General features: G+C 39.3%; 1 protein-coding gene and 1 long non-coding RNA gene across 3 annotated transcripts in view; one reads left to right on the plus strand and one right to left on the minus strand.

The window, feature by feature from the left end:
• LOC309627834 (bifunctional phosphoribosylaminoimidazole carboxylase/phosphoribosylaminoimidazole succinocarboxamide synthetase) overlaps positions 1–20,659 on the minus strand; it is a 384,443-nt gene that overhangs the window by 316,261 nt on the left and 47,523 nt on the right. The window lies entirely within an intron of this gene.
• On the plus strand, positions 80–15,635 carry LOC309627967. The gene is made up of 2 exons (XR_014244071.1): positions 80–2,792; positions 3,178–15,635. It is a non-coding gene; the product is annotated as an uncharacterized lncRNA (long non-coding RNA).

Here is a 20,659-nt window from a genome sequence, read left to right on the forward strand (position 1 = left end):
CATCCCATCCCTCTAGGTGGTCACAAAGCACCGAGCTGATATCCCTGTGCTATGCAGCTGCTTCCCACTAGCTAGCAAGATCTTTTTTGATCCATCTCCTAGAGTAATGGAAATAAAAATAAAAATAAACAAATGGGACCTAGTGAAACTTAAAAGCTTTTGCAAAGAAAGGAAACTACAAACAAGACAAAAAGACAACCCTTAGAATGGGAGAAAATATTTGCAGCAGATGAATCAACGGACAAAGGATTAATCTCCAAAATATATAAACAGCTCATACAGCTCAATATTAAAAAAACAAACAACCCAATCCAAAAATGGGCAGAAGACCTAAATAGACATTTCTCCATAGAAGACATACAGATGGCCAAGAAGCACATGAAAAGCTGCTCAACATCACTAATTATTAGAGAAATGCAAATCAAAACTACAATGAGGGATCACCTCACACCAGTTAGAATGGGCATCATCAGAAAATCTACAAACAACAAATGCTGGAGAGGGTGTGGAGAAAAGGGAACCCTCTTGCGCTGTTGGTGGGAATGTAAATTGATACAGCCACTATGGAGAACAGTATGGAGGTTCCTTGAAAAACTAAAAATAGAAATACCATATGACCCAGCAATCCCACTACTGGGCATATACCCAGAGAAAACCATAATTCCAAAAGACACATGCACCCCAATGTTCATTGCAGCACTATTTACAATAGCCAGGTCAGGGAAGCAACCTAAATGCCCACTGACAGACGAATGGATAAAGAAGATGTGGTACATATATACAATGGAATATTACTCAGCTGTAACAAGGAACAAAATTGGGTCATTTGTAGAGACGTGGATGGATCTAGAGACTGTCCTACAGAGTGAAGTAAGTCAGAAAGAGACAAACAAATATGGTGTATTAACGCATATATGTGAACCTAGAAAAATGGTACAGATGAACCGGTTTGCAGGGCAGATATTGAGACACAGATGTAGAAAACAAACGTATGGACACCAAGGGGGGAAAGCGGTGGGGGGGTGGGGGTGGTGGTGTGATGAATTGGGCGATTGGGATTGACATGTATACACTGATGTGTATAAAATTGATGACTAATAAGAATCTGCTGTATAAAAAATAAATAAAATAAAATTCAAAAAACAATTTAGATAAAATAAAGTGAAGTCAGCTATAGGATGATGGGGAAAAAAAGGGCATCATCTGGTTGCTTGTGCTTTGGAGAAGGGCATAGCCAGCAATGCCATTAACAAATTCTGGAATAGAATGAGCAGATACGAATGAGCAGCTCATAAGTTTATTTTTAGACACAATGAGTATGAGATGTCTATGGGACAACAATATGCACATGTCCAGCAGAAGTTGGAAAAGCAGGTCTGGAGTCGTAAGAGAGGCAGGGCTTGCTGATATAGCTTCAGCACTCATCAGTTGAGAGATGGGAATTAGAATCAGCAGGTTGGATGAGATTGGCTAGAGGGAGTATGTGTAAGTGGAAGAGAAAAGACTAAGAATGGAACTTGTTTATACATGGTTTCACATTATCGCTTAAAATTTTACCTTGCCATAAAAAGCATAAACTTTCCTAATCTACAGGTCCCTATCTTTTGCTTCTTTCATCCAGAGTAGCTGTTAAGAGCATGGGCTCTGAGAAAGGTAGTCCTAACTCTGCCACTAGGAGCTCAGTGATCATGGGTAAATTTCATAATCTCCCTGGGCCTCAGTTTCCTTATCTGTATAATAGGGATATTGCAGTAACCACCATGTATGGTTTTTGTGAGAATTAGATGAGGTGATGCGTGTAAAGTGCTTAGCACAGTGTCTGGCACAGAGAAAGCACTCAATAAATGTTAGCTACTATGACGGGGGCAATGAAGAATCCTCCACAGAACTTACCACAACTCTGGCCATATGACAGGAACGTAATAAATACTGGCTGTACTGTTCTATGTTTTTAACATCTATTTTAATTTCTCAATGGGTGGCTCATATAAAGAGTATTTTGTTGATTTGAGTAAAACATAATTCACTATATAATAAATACAGACTCAGTGAGCACAGGGGACTGTATTCAGTATCCTGTAATAAACCACAATGGAAAAGAATATGAAGAAGAATATATATACATATAACTGAATCACATTGCTGTATACCAGAAACTAACACAACATTGTAAATCAACTATACTTCAATTTGAAAAATATATATATAGACTGAGTGTATTCTCTGATTATGTACATACAGTAACATACATTGTTACTATATAAAAAACTTGATTGAGAAGTTACTACATTGAAAGAAATTGCATTCTTGTATTCTTTTCCTGTTGATATTAGTAACAACCTTCTGTCTCTGATCGTTTCCTACCTTAAACATTCCAAGCATCCATGAACAAAAATAAGTTTCCTAATCACCCACTACAAAAGGATGAAAATGTTAAGTTAGAAATAACCAATGGGTCCTCAGAACTTCCATAGTTTATGGCTCCATTACTCCACTTATAAACTGTACCACAGTTAGCAATATGCGAGTCTCTTTCTTCCCATAGATTTGTAGGCACCCTAAAGTCAAAGCATGTACTGTTTTCATCACTGTGTCTTCAGGACCCAACCCAATACTTAGCATGCAGTAATGTTCTGAATGAATGAATATATGAATGAAGAAACAAACAAATGAACAAAAGAACTCAGGAGCATGCAGGACAGGAAAAGGGATAATTTAGACTGTACAAAATAAGGAGGGTGGGCCAGATGATCTCTGCTGTCCCTTCTGGTCCAGTTGATGCTGAGCCTATGGTTGATGGATCTTTTTTTTTTTTATATAAACATTTGAGATATTGTACAATTTTAAAAAAAAATTTTTTTTAATGCTATTCTTGTCTGCTTACATTCTTTTTTTTTAATATATATATGTATGTATGTATGGCTGTGTTGGGTCTTCGTTTCCGTGCGAGGGCTTTCTCTAGTTGTGGCAAGCGGGGGCCACTCTTCATCGTGGTGCGCGGGCCTCTCACTATCGCGGCCTCCTGTTGCCAAGCACAGGCTCCAGACGCGCAGGCTCAGCAACTGTGGCTCACGGGCCGAGTTGCTCCGCGGCATGTGGGATCTTCCCAGACCAGGGCTCGAACCCGCTTCCCCTGCATTGGCAGGCAGATTCTCAACCACTGCGCCACCAGGGAAGCCCGATGGATCTTTTAATAATGGCATTACATATGTCCACTGTCATTAATGATGAAAATCTGTCAGTTGAGTAGAATCAAATGATACAGAGGACAGGCTTTGTTTTAGTTGTTTCAATATTCAAAAAGTATTGCTGTTTTTATGAAAAAGCAATTTTAAAAATAAAAAATCCAGTCACTTGGAAAAAGCCAAAAAGATGTATTATGGCACATATTTTTTAATTGCTTAAGTTTACATACAATAAGGAGACTAAAAAAAGATAGGGCAGAGATTTGACAAACTTGGTGATGAGAACAGAAATTACTGCAGCAGAGTCTATGAATATCCCAGCCTTTTAAGAAACCTACTATTAAGCAATCTCCTTCTATGTCCTATATCGCCAACGTGCAGCACAGAGTGGAATCAGAAGGACCTGAGATTGAATTACAGCTCCATTACTTACTCTGACCTTGTAAAAAGAAGACAAGAACGTCTACCCCGTAGATATGAAGACAATGATACCCACACTGGTTGTCTACAGGGTCTATCCTGCCACGTCTAGGCTCTAGATAAAATTGGTTCCATTTATTTTCTTCTTACAAAAGTTCCTTTTCCCCTATGCTATTATGAAACCAGAACTTCAGTGTCAGGCTTCCTGAGTCAAGGAACGGGAGTCACATCCTTTAGGCAGCTGGATAAGATCTATATACCCACATGAGAAAGAAAATTTATTATAATCTCTGATAAGATAGAACTGGTACAACTTATCACCTTCCACACCAGACAGAGAAGATGACTAAGCTTGTTGGTTAAAGCAATTATTCAAGAGTGCAGGCAGAGGAAAACAAGGAGCGGCCAACACCTAACACTGACTGGCAAGGAGACAGATTAGCTGATGTTTTTGATTCTGAAAATGGGTCACTGTATCCCCAGCAGTAACCTCGGAATTCTAATGACTGCAGAACCCAGTCGGCGAAACAGAGAATGCTGATCAGAGAACAGAACAGTGGGGACGAAAACAATGAACTTTGGTAGTTCTGACTACATTAGTGTCACGTAATTTGCAAAGTGTGAAATCACTTTGTTTCTAGCAAGAATAGGTCTTTTTTTTTTAACATCTTTATTGGAGTATAATTGCTTTACAATGGTGTGTTAGCTTCTGCTTTATATCAAAGTGAATCACAGAATAGAAGATCTTAAAATAGCATTCTCCCAGGTTCTCACTTCCTCTTCCCTCTTAAAATTACTAACTGGAGATAGTAAAACATAGCAACAGACTGGGAAGTCAATGACCCAGGGGGGGTTCCTGATTTATGCTTCTTTACTTTAACTTCTTTGAATCTCCATTTCCTCAGTATAAGTTAGGTGAGGTTGGACCACCTATCTCTGAAGGATCCTCCAACACTAAAACTCCAAGTCTAGGTGCACTCTGATTTTAAAACAAACTTTGTCTTATCTTACTAGCAACACCAATCTTATATTTCTATAATAGCTTTACCATTATCTCACTGGAAAAATAAATGAGCACATATATGATCCTATTTTTTGCCAGTAAGATAAGAACAGCAATTACTATCTGAGACCTGGAAGTAAAGATGATTTGTCCAAAAGTCACCCTAATATTCTGGGATTTAGAAAATGCAGTCATTTTTTTTAAAAGCCAAAATGAATAGGTCCAGAGTGAAGCAGTGAAATAAAGGTATTCTTAAAATTCTTACAATTCTAAAATATTTGGTTCTGAAATGGGCCCAATCAGCTCTGACACAGGTGTGAACAATGCCCAGTGCACTATGGGAGCAGGCAAAAAGGAGGACCCTCTGATCCATCAAGTCTCAGTTCAAATGCCACACTCCCTTCAAAGACCTTTCTGGACCTCTGCTCACCCCATCCCCTCCCCGTTAGAATTACTATCAATCGAACTCCACTGACCTCACACAGCACTTTTTATCAGTATCTTTTATAGCACATACAGCTTTCTTCCTAGATTACAAATATTTATGCACATGTTTTATCTCCTCTATTTTAAGTTCATCACATTGCTTGTAATAATAAATAAATACTTGTAGGATCAATGATTCTCCAGAAAAATGGCTCTCTGTTTTTTTACTAGAATGCACAGGTAAGAAATATTTTACATTTTGACCCAGTACACACGTACTACATATAAATATAAATATATAAATGAAACAATAGATAGCTAGTGCGAAGCAGCTGCATAGCACAGGGAGATCAGCTCAATGCTCTGTGACCACCTAGAGGGGTGGGATAGGGAGGGTGGGAGGGAGATGCAAGAGGGAGGATATATGGGGATATATGTACACGTATAGCTGATTCACTTTGTTATACAGCAGAAACTAACACAACATTGTAAAGCAATTATACTCCAATAAAGACGTAAAAAGGGGGCTTCCCTGGTGGCGCAGTGGTTGAGAATCTGCCTGCCAATGCAGGGGACGTGGGTTCGAGCCCTGGTCTGGGAAGATCCCACGTGCCGTGGAGCAACTAGGCCCGTGAGCCACAATTACTGAGCCTGCGCGTCTGGAGCCTGTGCTCTGCAACAAGAGAGGCCGCGATAATGAGAGGCCCGTGCACCGCGATGAAGAGTGGCCCCCACTTGCCGCAAATAGAGAAAGCCCTCGCACAGAAACGAAGACCCAACACAGCCATAAATAAATAAATAAATAAATAAATAAATAAACCCCTCCCCCCAAAAAACCCTTTAAAAAAAAATAGAAAAACCAAAATAAATAAATAAATAAATGAAACAAGTATTTCACAAATACTTGCCCTAATCAAGTTAAGATACATTCTGATATTCTCTATTCTTTTCTATTTTAGTCTGTTTCATTTCTTTTAATCATGGTAGCAACTGACTAGATTTATGTTTATGAATCTCTAATGAATCTCACCCTACAATTTGAAAATTAGTGCTCTATGAGAGTTATTAAAAAAGAAAAAAAATTTAAAGGAATACCTATTTTCTGAAATTCATTTTTTAAACAAAATTATGTCATCTTCGTTCTTGGGCTCCCATCCTTTTTTCTTAATTAGTTTTTACTGGAGTATAGTTGATTTATTAAAACTCATTTTATACTTGGACTACCCAAAAGTCATTCATGATTTACTTATTCCTAACCTTCCTACAGATGCTGAAAAGCTAAATACTTATCTTCCCAGGCTCCCTTGCAGCTATGCACAGTCATAACCCATTTCTGGCAAATGAAGCGTAAGCAGAGTCACTGGAGTGCCTTTAGGAATGTTTTCTAAAGGGGCCAGATTCTCCTGCCATGCCCCTCAGCCCTTTGACCTCCTCCCCCTTCTTCTTGTCTGAAATGTGGAGACAACACGTGGAGGTGTGATGGGCACCTGACAAGCATGAGAACAAGACCTACAAGGAGGAGTGGAAGAAGAGAAGGAACCCAAGTCCACGGTATCATCACAGAGCCACCAGATCAGCCATGGGCTGTCCACCCCAGACATTTTATTATGGCAGATAAACAACATCCTTACTTGCTTAAGCCACTGTTAGGTTTTTCATTATTTACAGTTGAACATATTCCAAAAGATCCTACACTCAATAAACCTTTTTTGGATTCAATGATCCTCCATGGGAGGTAAATTTTTTAAAAGAGAAGGGTATCTTTTCTGAAATTTATTATGGAGGGCCTCCAATGCTTTTATTTATACAAGAAAGGCTTTGGAGACCTCCAGTATAGAAAATGCTTACAGTGATCAGTTCACAGAAAAGAATTCTTTTTTGTAAAAATTTTAATCATGTATTAGTTTAATTTCATCCCCAGGCACAGTGCTAGTCACTGAAGATACCACAAAGACTAGAAGCCTAAGAGGCTTATAGTCTGATGCAAGAAGCAAAGAGATAACGGGTCTGTACAATATCATGAGATAAATGCTGCGATAGGTGCCACCAGGGCACTGGGAGGGAACCAAGATGAGGCAGAAGGGATTCACATGCCTTTCAAAGTGTCACAGGCAATAAAAACTAGCAAACTTTGTTCAACTGTCTCAGCAACTTCATTTCTCCTCTAAAAATGCACTGAACAGGATTATTTGTAAATGGAATAATGTGGAGAAATATCTTCCCGTGGCCTCCAGTGAAACCCTTCTACGATCGCTAAAAACGTCCCATGGAAAAGAACTTCATTTTTTCAATTAAATCTCCAAATAGCTTTTTGCAAACTAGGAAAAAGACTTAGTGCCTATCATCTCACATCACACTTATTTTGCATCTGTCAGTTAAACTGGTGCCATTGTGGGTGTCAAATGACTTCTATTTTAGCACTTTGAAAAGATCAACAATCAAAGATAACTGATATTTTTATTAATCATCACATACTAGAACAACAGACAGCTGACTAACCAGAACAGTAAGACAGTAAATGTTGTCAAATTAAAAGGATAAAAATAAAAATTTAAAACAATGCATACTAGAAACAAGGATTTTTATTAATACAGCAACTTAGCTAATCGAATCAATCTATTAGAGCAAAGTCCACATTAAGATCACCGTGACCTCAATACAGTAGTTTCAACATTACAACAAGACTCTGAACAGACAGACAGATAGATCCACTTAAGTCTATCTATTTTTTTCTTTTCTTTTTTTTTTTTTTTTGGTATTAGATCCAACACCCTTATGCACAGTGGCCGTTATTTTCAAACCAAAAATTAATTGAGCCTAATTACTGAGACTGAAACTAATCTAAAAAGCCAGTGACAATACAGATAAACACCATGCCTGATCCCCAGCCAGCCAGAAGGAATGGGGGTGAGGGAGAGTAAGGACTGTGTTAAACATAGATTTCAAGCAATATGGTTTAGGTGCAATGTTAGCCCATAACGGTCTTTTTTTCTGAAAGAAAACAGAAGGTTTTCAAGAAGGTTTAGGTAAGCAGGACAATTGGCAAATTGTCGTGTACACAAAGTCAGTGCCTCCTCTAACTATAAATCCTTCAGCTGCTTTTTATCACTCTTAAGGTTGCCATTCAGAACTATAAAAATTCACTTCTTAGGGAAAATTAAATATTTTAAACTTTTTGAATAACTTACACCTGGAGGGTTAGTTTCCACTTCTATTCACTTGTTTTCCTTTTTTATATTTATGCTTCCTTGACTCCAAAGTTACACACACAGGTAGTTTACAGAATCAAATCATTCTGCATGGCCTATTACACAAGCAGTGTCTTCCCATTCCATTTTTCCCACTTCCCAGAGGCAACCACATTCAAATTTTTTAGTTGTTTCTTTTAGCATTGATCTCCGTATCTTCAAATGCAATGTTTCTACTCTTGGTTTTTTAGCTATGAAAGTTTATTATCTTTTGCTTTCCCGTTACGGAAACCAACCCTCCTCCCAATTCACATCCACACACCCCCTACTTCCTATCCTCCCAATATAGTTATACCACCATTTTGAATGGTTCTATATTCAATGTCTACATTATTACCATGTAAACACTATTTACAGCTGAGCCAAATGGTACACTAATGATTATTCTTCTTTTCTTGAAAACCTCCTATTCCTAACCCCACCCTCAATGACTGTCTTATCTTTTAGTTTCCTTTATGTACTTAACACCAATTATTTTTGAAAATGCTCCACAAATTGTTTAAATCTTCTCTTAATGGGTTAAATCAAGATTTACATCAATTTCATCTTCTTGGAGACATGGCCCCTGAATATTTCTGACCTGCTCAAATTTGGACTACTTTGCGCTCAAGGCCTCCCACAAAGTTGTCATCTTGAGATTTTCCTTCATTGTCATCCTGAAGATTCCCTTTGCCTCACTTTTATGTTGAATCTATTATTTCTTGCTTTTCATGTTTTTCTATCTTTTTTGACACCCTTACTTCTACAAAGCCTATCTTCTAGTAACTTCCTGGGAAGTAAAATTTTTGAGACGCTGAATATCTGAAAATGTATTTATTCCACCCTCATTTACTGTTTACCAAAAGACAGCATCCTAGGGTGAAAATACTTCACTGAATTTTGAAGGTATTTGCTTCATATTCTTACTGTATTCTTTCCACTGCCTTATTATGTCCATGTGTTTCAGCAGTGCTGTTGAGAAGTCTGATGCCATTTTGATTCTTACCTTTGGGTATGTATCATGTGTTCTCTCTTTTCTCTGAAAGCTTTTAAGACCTTCTCTTTATCCCCAATATTTTGCAATGTCACACCAGTATGCAGAGTAGGTCACTGGCAACTATTATGCTGAGTGCTCAATGGGCCTTCTCAGTATGGAAACTCATGTCCTCCAGGAAATTGTCCTGAAATATTTCCGTGATGATGTTCTCCCTTCCATTTCTCCTTCTTTGTGGATTCCCTGTGATTGGGATCTTGGGCCTCCAGTACTGATACTCTAATTTTCTTCTATTTTCTATCTCTTTTGTCTTTTTTCTCTACTTTCTGGGAGTTTTCTTCAACTTTATCTTCCAAATCTTTTTATTATATTTTTTAATTTACCTGTGGTATTTTAATTTCATCTTTTTCATATTTAATTTTGAAATAATTTTAAATTTAAATAAAAGTTGAAAAATTTTACAGAGTGCATACACACCTTTCACTCAGCTTTCCCTAATGTCAAGAATGTACACACTCACAGTAAAACTAGCAAAACCAGAAAATTAACATTGGAATAATACAATTAACTAAATTTCTAACCTTATTCCAATTTCACCAGTCTTTCCCCTAATGACCCTTTTCTGTTCCAGGATCCAATCCAGGATCCCACGTTGTATTTAGTTGTTACAGCTCCTTAATCTCCTCTAATCTGTGACGGGTCCTTAGTCTTTCCTTATCTTTCATAACCTTGACACCTGGGATGAGTACTAGTCAGTTAATAGTATTTTGTATAATCTCTCAATTTGAGTTTGTCTGATATTTTCTCATGATTGGATTGAGGTTATGCATTTTTGGTAAAAATACCAGAGAAGTGATGTTGCATCCTTCAAAGGGCATTGTATCAGGGATACTTGCCTGATACAAAAATACATTGTATTTTTGGTGGTGTTAATCTTGATCACTTAGTTAAGGTGGTACCCGCCATATTTCTCAACTGTAAATACAATAATTTCCCCTTTGTAATTGGGAAAAGGTAGCAGGCAGGCAAGCAACTAACTAGCCCATTTTAACCAAAAGTAAGTGCTCTGGGTTAACTTGTTACTGTTTTTCCTGTACTCCATCGAAAAAAAACAGAAAAGGGCTCTTTTCCTTCTGAAAACTTCAAAAATAAGTAGTTGTCCAGGGAAAGAGGACTCCCAGCATCCTTAGATCTAACATAGTCTGGGGATCTACAAACATAGCGTTTATGTTTATGTTATGGTCCCTTTTGTTAAATAAGACTAAAAATTTGGCAAGTAGCTAGCGATGGTCTAATGTTTGAATCCTAACTTGGACAAAAATGTAGGTACCTCCCGAAGGAGAAAAGGATTCACATACCGTGTGTCAGCTCCATCACCCATAATGTCTTCTCCAGCTCAATCAACCCATTTTTGTCTTGCCTCCCAGCAGTAAATGCCCATCTCAGCTAGGACATCAGTTGTGTTCACCTTCTCTAAGGTAGAATGAATGCCTGGGTTCAATGATCTGAAGATGAAGCTCTAATTTGGAAACTCCATAAATGAAAAGGACATCTCTTTCCACTACAAGAGGTATCCCTGAATAGACCAAAGGGACTGCCAAGGGCTGGTGGTCCCTGGGGAGGTCAAAAACTAAAGACATGACAAGTTGGAAAACTGAAAAGAGGGAAAGAAGAGATGAAAAAAAGTGTCAGGTTAGAAACAAGAAGAGAGAATAAAAGGAATAATAATACTAGCTAAAATTTACTAAGTATGTATGTGCCACTGTTCAAAGTGCATAATGAACACAGCAACAGCTCTTTAAGGTGGGTACTATCACTGCCCTCATTATACAGAGGGGAAAATGGAGGCAATAAGAGGGTAATAACCTGTCCAAGGTCATACAGTAAGTGGCCAGTCCAGGATACGATCCCAGGCCATTTAGCCACTAATGCTCTTCAAATATTATGTCCGCAGCCTCCATTAGAAGTTCACGTACATGGTTGGCAAGTTCCACCAATTATCTCTGGTGCCACCCATGGCACTATTATCTTAAGTTGCATAGGCTTAGTGCGGAAACAGAGCTCGGCCTTACATATGCCTTGTGCTTTTCTAGTAGATATATTATTTGTGCTTTTCTGCAAGGACAACCATCACAGTTCACTGGTGTTCATTAAATATTCTCAGGTTCTTGTACAACCCAAATGAGATCTGATTATTAAAGACCAAGCTATTACAGAGGAACCAAGAAAAAAGAGGAAAAAAGAATAACGATTTCCCTTACTGCACTCAGATAAGCCAGCCTGCTATTTGCTTTAGGGAACTATGTGACCTGCTCTGACTATAAAACAGCTTTCTTATGGCTGATGAGAAAACTTCCACACAGCTAACACTGAAAAGGTTTGCAGACTGGAATAAATCAATCTTGCCAGCCTAGGAACTTTCCAAATATACTATTCAGATTGACAGTGTCAGAAAGTCAAGACAAGTACAGATCTCCTTCGATAAGGATGAGTGTTTTTAAAGACAAGCCGTCTTCAGGGTTTCGTTTTTATAATTCTGTAGAGTAGGATCCACTCTTGGGACATGAACTTCATGTCTCCTCTCACTGTGCTTTTGGCTGTTTACAGTTTATAATTCTGAGGATCCCATGGGCCTTTCCCGACTCCTGCAGAAGTCTAAAGGACAGAAAGGGTTTGGCTTAAAGATGTGTGGCCTGGGGACAAATGAGATTATAAAGAGCTTTAAAAAGACAAGAAGCCCAGACTTGCAGGGACAGCCTGACCCTGCATCCAGGCCCCCAACTGGGAGATCGGAACGGATGCTGCTGAGAAAACCCCCCTACGTACCATTTCAGCCTGGCCTGAAAGTCCTTGAAGAGAGACCAAGCTCGAACATAATAACTTCCACATACACCCAGAAACTTTCCAGAAAGCAGGTTTTAATGAGGACAAGAGCTTGGGGATGGAAAAAAGATTCTGAAGGAAGTCATATGTCACAAGAAGGCTTACTTGGAGGCACTAGCCCAAAGCTCAGGAAGAAAGAATTAGATTTTCCAGGGATGGATTTGCAGAGTTTCAGGAGTGGAAAGCAGAGAGTAGGATTAGATGTAATATATGTCCAACAAACATCACAGATATTCCGCATTTAGAATCGTATTCTAGCTAATGTTCAGACTCAATAAATTTTGACAGAAAACAAAGGCATTAACGGTTGGAAAGGATGCTGTCTCATCACTGAAAAAAGACAACCTAGGTTTGCTATCGTGAAAGGCATCAGATAATAGTAATAACTATAAATAATTAATAACCAACACTTAATATAGAGCTTATTATGTGGGAGGCAAGCTCTAAATCTATAAACTCATTTCTATTACCCATTTGACACACAACCATATCAGGTAGGTCCTTTAATGACAGATTAGTAGGTCCTATTATTTTATTAGAAATGAGAACAGACATAAGTGTGCACTTTGCTCCTAACACACGAAACAACTCAAGCTCACTGCTCCAGTTATTTTTACTTTGTTAAAAATCAAAATAACTGGATGTTCATAATAACTACCTTAAAGAGTCCTTTGAAAGATCAGTGATATACTACAGGCAAATATCTTCTATTCTGTAGCAAAAGACATGACTTGGGGGCAGGTAGTTTTATTTAATTAGCTTTGATGTTCTTACTCTGCATTCTTGCAACATCTTAGTTGCTCTTTGCTTTTAATGAAAACACAGAGCTCAAAGAATGTGTTCCACTGAGAACCCTGAGTTCCCAAGGCTGTGAGCAAAGTGAAGACTTGCAAAAGTTCTTAACTCCTTGCCTAAGAAATAGATACCAGAGCTAAATAGAAAATAAGACAATTCGTTATCATCCATCTTAAAAACATGTGTTTGCTACCAACTGCTAAGTGAACAATGCTAAGAGAATTTATTTCTTTTGATAATGAGTTAGGAATAACAGAGAAGAATTATAGCTATTTAATGTTTTTAATAGAATTATGGACATGCCTACAAAAAGGTAGAGATGTCTCCTCTCTTCTTCTATCTTAGGCAATGCTGAGTTTACAAAAGACAAAGAATAGAAAATCTAATAATAAAAGTAAGCTTTCTACTTGGATGTAGAATCTCACCACTTGGACTTTGCCAGGAGTTCCACTATTCTTTAAGAATTAATGTAATGAAATGATTAGTCATATATAGAAGGCACTTTCATCTTGGGCAAGTAAAAGTAATCATTTGGGAGCAGGGAAACACAAAACGGCTTCTTATTCTTACACTGTACACTCATTTTGAGTTCTTCAAACCAGATCCTTGGAAGGAAAGGCCCAGCTAAGATCTACTCAGAGGTTTCCCCCTCTAAGTTAATAATACGGGCTTCTAGAGTAGAAGTGACCCATCCTACCACGGTGCAGACCCTCTTCGGTTTGGAGTTTAGCCAGCCAACCAGCTGTACTGGAAACCCTCAAAGGGAGCTCAAATGGCCCACCCTAGGGGCTGCCTGATTAGGTACCTACTGATCTAGCGCTCCTTCTCCCAAGGACCAATTTGGTTTTTTCCTTTTTCTCCTCTTCTGCCTATCCTCTTGCCATATCCTTTAAGCCATGAGGGTAAATCTTTAATACAGTCCATCTGGTTTTGTTCTCTTCCTGAAGAACGCAGCGTAGGGTTAGGCTGAGAAGGAAATGGGGGAGTCCAATTAGATACAGTTTTGCCTCCAGGGAGTTAGGTAAGATGAACTTCTTAAAGACTCTGAACATTTATTCATTCACTTATTCCACAAATAGTTATTGAGTTCCAACCATCTGTCAGGCACACCGCTAACAGCTAGGGATAGAATAGTGAGTGACCAGAAACAGATGCAGGCCCTGACTTCATGAGACTCAAGGACAGATGGGGAAAGAGACCTTCATAAACAATCATACATGTAAATGTACATCTGCAGCTGTGGTGAGTGCTGTGAAAGGTACAAGGCCTTGAGAGCATAAAGGAGGGATGTGGTCTAGTAGGAAAGCTCGGGAAGGCTTCCCTGAGGAAGTGACGGCCAGAGCTGAGAGCTACAAGCAGAGAGAAAGAACCAAGGGCCCTGCTGAGGAAGGGGGCTGGCTGGGCAAGTGTGAAGCCAAAAGCAAGCCTTATGGCCAGAAGAAAGACAGTGAGGGATACAGGAGAGCTGGAAGAGGCAGTAGGGGCCCCCCCCCAGCAGACTGAGCTAAGTAAGCGGCTCTGACTTTCCAGCAAGCAGTGGGAAACCAGAAGGGTTTCGACAAGGAGGTGATGACTCAGGTTTGCAGAAAATTCAGATACAACAAAATCCCGTATGTAATCCGCCCACAGTCACCAATTAAACTCTCCTGATCAGTCAGTTTAGCCCTGGACCCTATTTGCGACAACACCAAAAAGGTCATTCATCCAAACACATGATGTGGCTATCTGGCATAACAGAAAGAACAGTCGACTGGGAGTTTTTGTCTGTTTGGGGGCAAAGAACTAGTCACTACTTTTCTCTAGTGTATCCCTTTGTTTCTGCCTTTTTTTGATGAGGAGGTGGGCAGTGGACCACTTAGTCCATTCTGGCCCTGGGACTCTGATTGCAAAAAGGAAAAAAAAAAGATATACTTTTAAAAACTCAAGTGGCCAATAAACATGGAAGAGATGATAATATTCGTACATAATTAGAGAAATTAAAATGCATTCGATTGGCACAAAAATCGCTGCCAGCAAGGATGTGGAACAACAGGAACCTACGCTATTAAACAGGAGTATAAATAGGTACAACCACTTCGCAGAACGATTGGGCGGTATCTTGAAAAGACTGAAAATGTACACAACCCATGACTTAGCAGGTCCACCCACAGACACCTTTCCTAAATAAACTTTCACACATGGAAAGTTTATGCACAAGGAAATACATACAAAAATAGTTATAGCAGCATCATTCCTGAACAAAGTAGAAACAGCCTAAATATTAGCAAGAGGACAGAGAAATTTAGTATACTCATAAAAGGCAAAACTCCACAGCAGTGGAAATGAATGAGATGGAGCAATGTATACAGCAACAAGGATAAATCTCATAGACAAAACTGAGTGGAATAAAAACAAATCGAGGGGCTTCCCTGGTGGCGCAGTGGTTGAGAATCTGCCTGCTAATGCAGGGGACACGGGTTTGAGCCCTGGTCTGGGAAGATCCCACATGCCGTGGAGCGGCTGGGCCCGTGAGCCACAACTACTGAGCCTGCGTGTCTGGAGCCTGTGCTCCGCAACAAGAGAGGCCGCGATAGTGAGAGGCCTGCACACCACGATGAGGAGCGGCCCCCGCTTGCCACAACTAGAGAAAGCCCTCGCACAGAAATGAAGACCCAACACAGCCATAAATAAATAAATAAATAAATTTTAAAAAAACAAACAAATCGAGAAGTATACATTTAACATGATATCTTTACATAATGTTTAAGACATACACAATGATGCTATATATTGTTTAGTAATATAGTCATTTTTGGTAAAACTACAAAGATACATGGTAAAACTAGTCACCTCTAGGGGAAGGGAGGGAAATATGACCAGGGGAGGGCTCTTACTCAGTTTGTAATATTTTAACTGCTTCAAGGGGGTGGTGGATACACAAGGTAATTATTATGTTACCTTTATGCCTTTTTGTATATAGAAAGTATTCTTAACAACAACAACAGAAAGGATGGGAGGAAGGGAGGAAGAAAAACAGGTTGCTTTTCTAAATCAAATGTGTCAAAACAGTAGAACTTGATTACGTATATACAGATACAGCCTTGAGAAGAAAAGGAGTTGGGCTCAGCTTTGAGCCAGAAAGTGAGAGACCTGGGCATGGAGGTGCCCATACGTAACAGTGCTCCCCTGAATCAGTCCTCTAAGCACTCCAGGCTGTAGTTCCCTCGTCTGTAAATCAGGAGGTTGCAACAGAGGATGCCTAAGGTCCTTCCTTTCCAGACCTAAAATCTCATGGTTTTCTACTATACTCCACCTCCACAACCCCCATCTTAGCTGGGGCTCTGGCACTGGCAACAGAGAGGCTAAGTCCTGATTTTCCCCACTCAGATAATTTGTAATCTAAATTAAGGTTTTAAAACTTGCATTTACCTTTTTATCTATAAAATCATATGTTTTTATTCTCTTGCTCACACCTGATATGTGTATTAGTGTGCTAAGGCTGCTATAACAGAGTACCACAGACTGGGTGGCTTAAATAACGGAAATTTATTTTCTCACAGTTTTGGAGGCTGGAAGTCCATGATCAAGGCAGGGTTGGTTGCTTCTGAAGCCCTCTCCCCTTGGCTTGTAGATGGCTGCCTTTTCCCCATGTCTTCACATGGTCTTCCCTCTGTGTGTATCTGTGTCCAACTTTGCTCTTCTTATAAGGAAACCAATCATACTGGATTAGGGCCCACCCTCATTTTAACTTAATTACCTCGGTAAAGACTTTATCTCCAAATAGTCACATTTTGAGATACTAGGGGTTAGGACTTCACCATATGAATTTTGGTGGGGGACATAATTCAACCCATAACAATAGGAAAGCCCTAAATCTTCCTACTGATAGGTTTGTGGGAAGAAGTAGCAAAAACTTACTAACTTACCACTAATTTAAATTTGTTAGCTACTCTAATTCTATAACTGTTTACTTCTTGTCACTAAAATGTCACACATTTATCTTAGTTGCGGCATGCATGTGGTAGTTCCCCAACCAGGGATTGAACCTGGGCCCCCTGCATTGAGAGCATGGAGTCTTGCCCGCTGGACCACCAGGGAAGTCCCACTATGTCTTTTCTTTTAAGAAAAACTCATTCATTTTCTAGAAATAATTTGGTTGGAAAAACACCACACAACTGGTTTCCAAGAACTAACGTCTGGTGCCAAAAATGACATATATATACACACACATATATATGTGTCATATATGTCATTATACATATATATGTGTGTGTATATATATATATATGTCATTTCTCCAGCATATCATTTCACTAGACTCTGCTAATGGAGAGACATGGCCATTTCGGAGTTAGTCCACAGCAACACATACGGCATTATATGATGTGTAGTTGGCCAGTTTGTCCCACTTCCAGCGTGCTGCTCACTTAATTTAGCCCAGTGAGTGACAAACTGAACTCTGTTGGCTTGGCATGCAGAAGTCTCAATGTCTGCTAACCCACACAGAGCCTCCTTTCTTGAGCCTGTAATCATAGAAAAGAGAGCCAGCTCTCATTAGGGCAAAACCATCAAAGGACACTGGGAGTCATGGAAACTGGCCATTTTGGAACAGTCAATATGCCAAAACCTTAAATGGCCAGTGTGGGCAGCTGAAGGACACTGTTCCTTAAGCCACAGACATGTCTATTTTTCACTTGGGGAAACTGTGGTTTTAGCCAAGACATACCTTACACCAAAGACAGGTGAGTACATCATCAAAGCATGTCCCCAAAGAGCAGATACTTAGAAGATCCAGCTTCATTTGGAACAAAAAAAGGAGCCAGAGGAAACACAGAACATCAAATACTAATGTCAGATCCTGGTCCTAGAAATGGTACTTGAATAAGGTAGTCACTAGCAGACAAATCCAGCAGACCCAAAGTCTTCTCCTGAAAGATGAAGGTCCAGATTCTCAAAAGAGACTTTGATGATTCAGATAGAGGCCCACGGTTACCTAAACCTTCAAGTGAAACTAAACAGCTACCTGTTCCTCAATGAATGGTCACCAAATCTATACGATCACTGTTTCTCATGTAATTAACAGGGCAGAAATTCAGCAGAGAGTTCATGCTGTTTACCTTGATAAAGAATAGCTAATGGTGGCAGCATCAAGTTTAAATGTGGAGGTCTCTTGGGAAACAAGCTGTTGACCCCTGGGAATTACCCTGCTGACACCTTAAGTTCTCATTATTATTAAGTGGAAGAAGAGTTAACTATATCAGTTTTATTAAAAATGAAGCAACAGTGCTCTAAATCTGTGACAACTAAAATTATTCTTAAAGGGTGGGTCAGAATAAGCCTCAGTAATTAATGTTCTTTTTAAAGTTGATCACACTTTGTAGAATTTCCCAAAACCATAATAATATTTACTTACATTGTTACCAAAGCAGTATAAGTATATGCATACATAAAGAGTTAACATTGAACTTATGTCATCATATGTGAAAATGAAAAACTTCAAAAGTTTTTCAAAGTTTCATATATGAAAATATGAAAAATCAAGGAGATTTTGCAACCTGTCCATAGCAAAATCTATCACACTGCTCTACCAGAAAACCTTAAGTCCTTACTGTTTTTCACATTATGCTTTAAATGCCAGAAAATTTTACTACAATTTCAAAGAAACTTTACTCTACGTATGCTGCAGTAAAACATTTGTCAAGTAAATGTGCAAAGCTAGCTTAAAGCACCAGAACTTCAAACCAGAAAGTCTAAATTCATTGGATTTGCCAAAGGGCGTTTTGAAAGTATTTTAAAGAAGCAGTAAAAACCAGCAAAGCACTTAGGGCTTTAAAAACTTTTTTTTTGAAAACTAAACATACATATAAATGTTTTCATTTTAGTTCTTTTTTTTGAATTTTTTTTCATTTTAGGGTTCTTTTGGAGAAATTTAAGCTTTGGTTTATAGAATGTTAACTACTGAGGGGAGAGTAGGTCAACGAGATAATTGTTTTAAATAATTGCCAACTAAAAATCAGATCAAAAATGAAAATGCTACTTCTCTAAAATGATCAGTAACAGCAACCCCTCCATCCAATTCTCTATCACTTCCTTTTTTCACTCCAAACATCTCTAAAGATTGCTTGACCCCTCTGTACTCACAAGTCGTTGATCCCATACCTTTTTCACCATCATTCACTGTTTTCTTGTCCTCAGATTTCATCTAAGCCAGTTTCAATCCGTGGTCTATCATAACCATCACCTCCCTGCACACACCTTTACCTCGCTAGCTCTTCTTCTCATTTCATCCTATTCACACGTCAAAACACCAAACCCAGCAAAACCCAATCCTTACCTCTTCCACAACTGTGCCAGTGTTTTTGAACATGGCTAGAAAAATACAGTCAACTAGAATGACGGGTCAAATTTTCAATTCATGGTCATGAACCTCAAGGCAGCAGAGCCCTTAGTGCGGTCAGACAATCCTAATATAGTACCATACCATCCATTCTTCCACTGTCATGGACAACCATTCCATACCTTTCCCCTTTCCTCCAACATCCAACAGGGCCTCCCCGCACCCTCACTCTCATCTGGTGGAATAGAGGCAATCAGAAGAGAACTTCCACAAGCTCTCAGCACTGCATCTACTTACCTGCCTGTAGCTGGGCCCATTTATGGTATTCTCTCTTCCCTCCTATTACTATGGATGACATGTCCAGTTCCCTAAGACCAACCCCTCCACTTTGTGCACTAGACCCCATTCACTCTCATCCACTCAAGGGGAAACATCCAGCAATTCTTCCCCTTCTCCTACATCATTAATTTTCCCACTCTACTTGGACATCCACTGGCACATATGGGAGCACAGAAACATACTATATTTCCCATCTTAAAAAAAACAACTTTCTTGACTCTGGTTTTCCTTTATAGCTTTGGTTCCATTTCTCTGTTCCACATGACAGTAACCTCAAAAAGTTGTCTCTGTTTGCTGTCTTCAATTCAACTCCTTTTATCCCTTAAACCTATTCTAATCAATTTGTCGCCACCAACATTCCACTGAGTTGCTCCTGTCCGTGTCACCGATGATCTTCATACCACTAAATCCGATGGTCAGTTCACAGTCCTCATCATCCTTGACCTCTCAGCAGCATTAGAGACGCGGGTCGTTTCCTCCTTTCCTGAAACACTGTCTTCTTCAGAACTTCATCCTCACTGGCTCACCAGAGGCTTTCTCAGTTGAGTCCCCCTCATATTCCAAGCCTTTAAACATTAAAGTGCTCGAGGGCTCAGTCCTTGAACCTCTTGCTTTTGTAATTTATACTCACTCTTTGGGTTACTTCATCCAGCCTCATAGCTTTAAATACCAATTATGTACTGATGCTTCCCAAATGTGTATTTCCACCCAGATCTCTCCCCTGAATGCAAGCCTCAGGTAGCCCTCTGCCTCTTCTACATCTCTACTTGAACGTCTAATACACATCTCAACTTACTTTGTCCAAAACTGAGCCTCTGGTCTTCCCCTCCAAACGTGCTCCTTCTACAACCTTCCTCATCCCAATAAATAGCAACTCCACACTTCCAATGGCTCAGACGAAAAAACTCTGGTGTCACCCCTGACTCCTCTCTCTCACCTCCCACATCCAATGCATCATCAAATCCTGTTGGTTCTACCTCTGAAAAATATGAAAGATTCAAAGACATATTTCAAATCCGACCATTTCTCACTACTCCACAGCTAACACCATCACACCTCCAAGGGATGAAC

This window comes from Balaenoptera borealis, assembly GCF_965194805.1.
Source record: "Balaenoptera borealis genome assembly, chromosome: 4".
Lineage (NCBI taxonomy): Eukaryota > Metazoa > Chordata > Mammalia > Artiodactyla > Balaenopteridae > Balaenoptera > Balaenoptera borealis.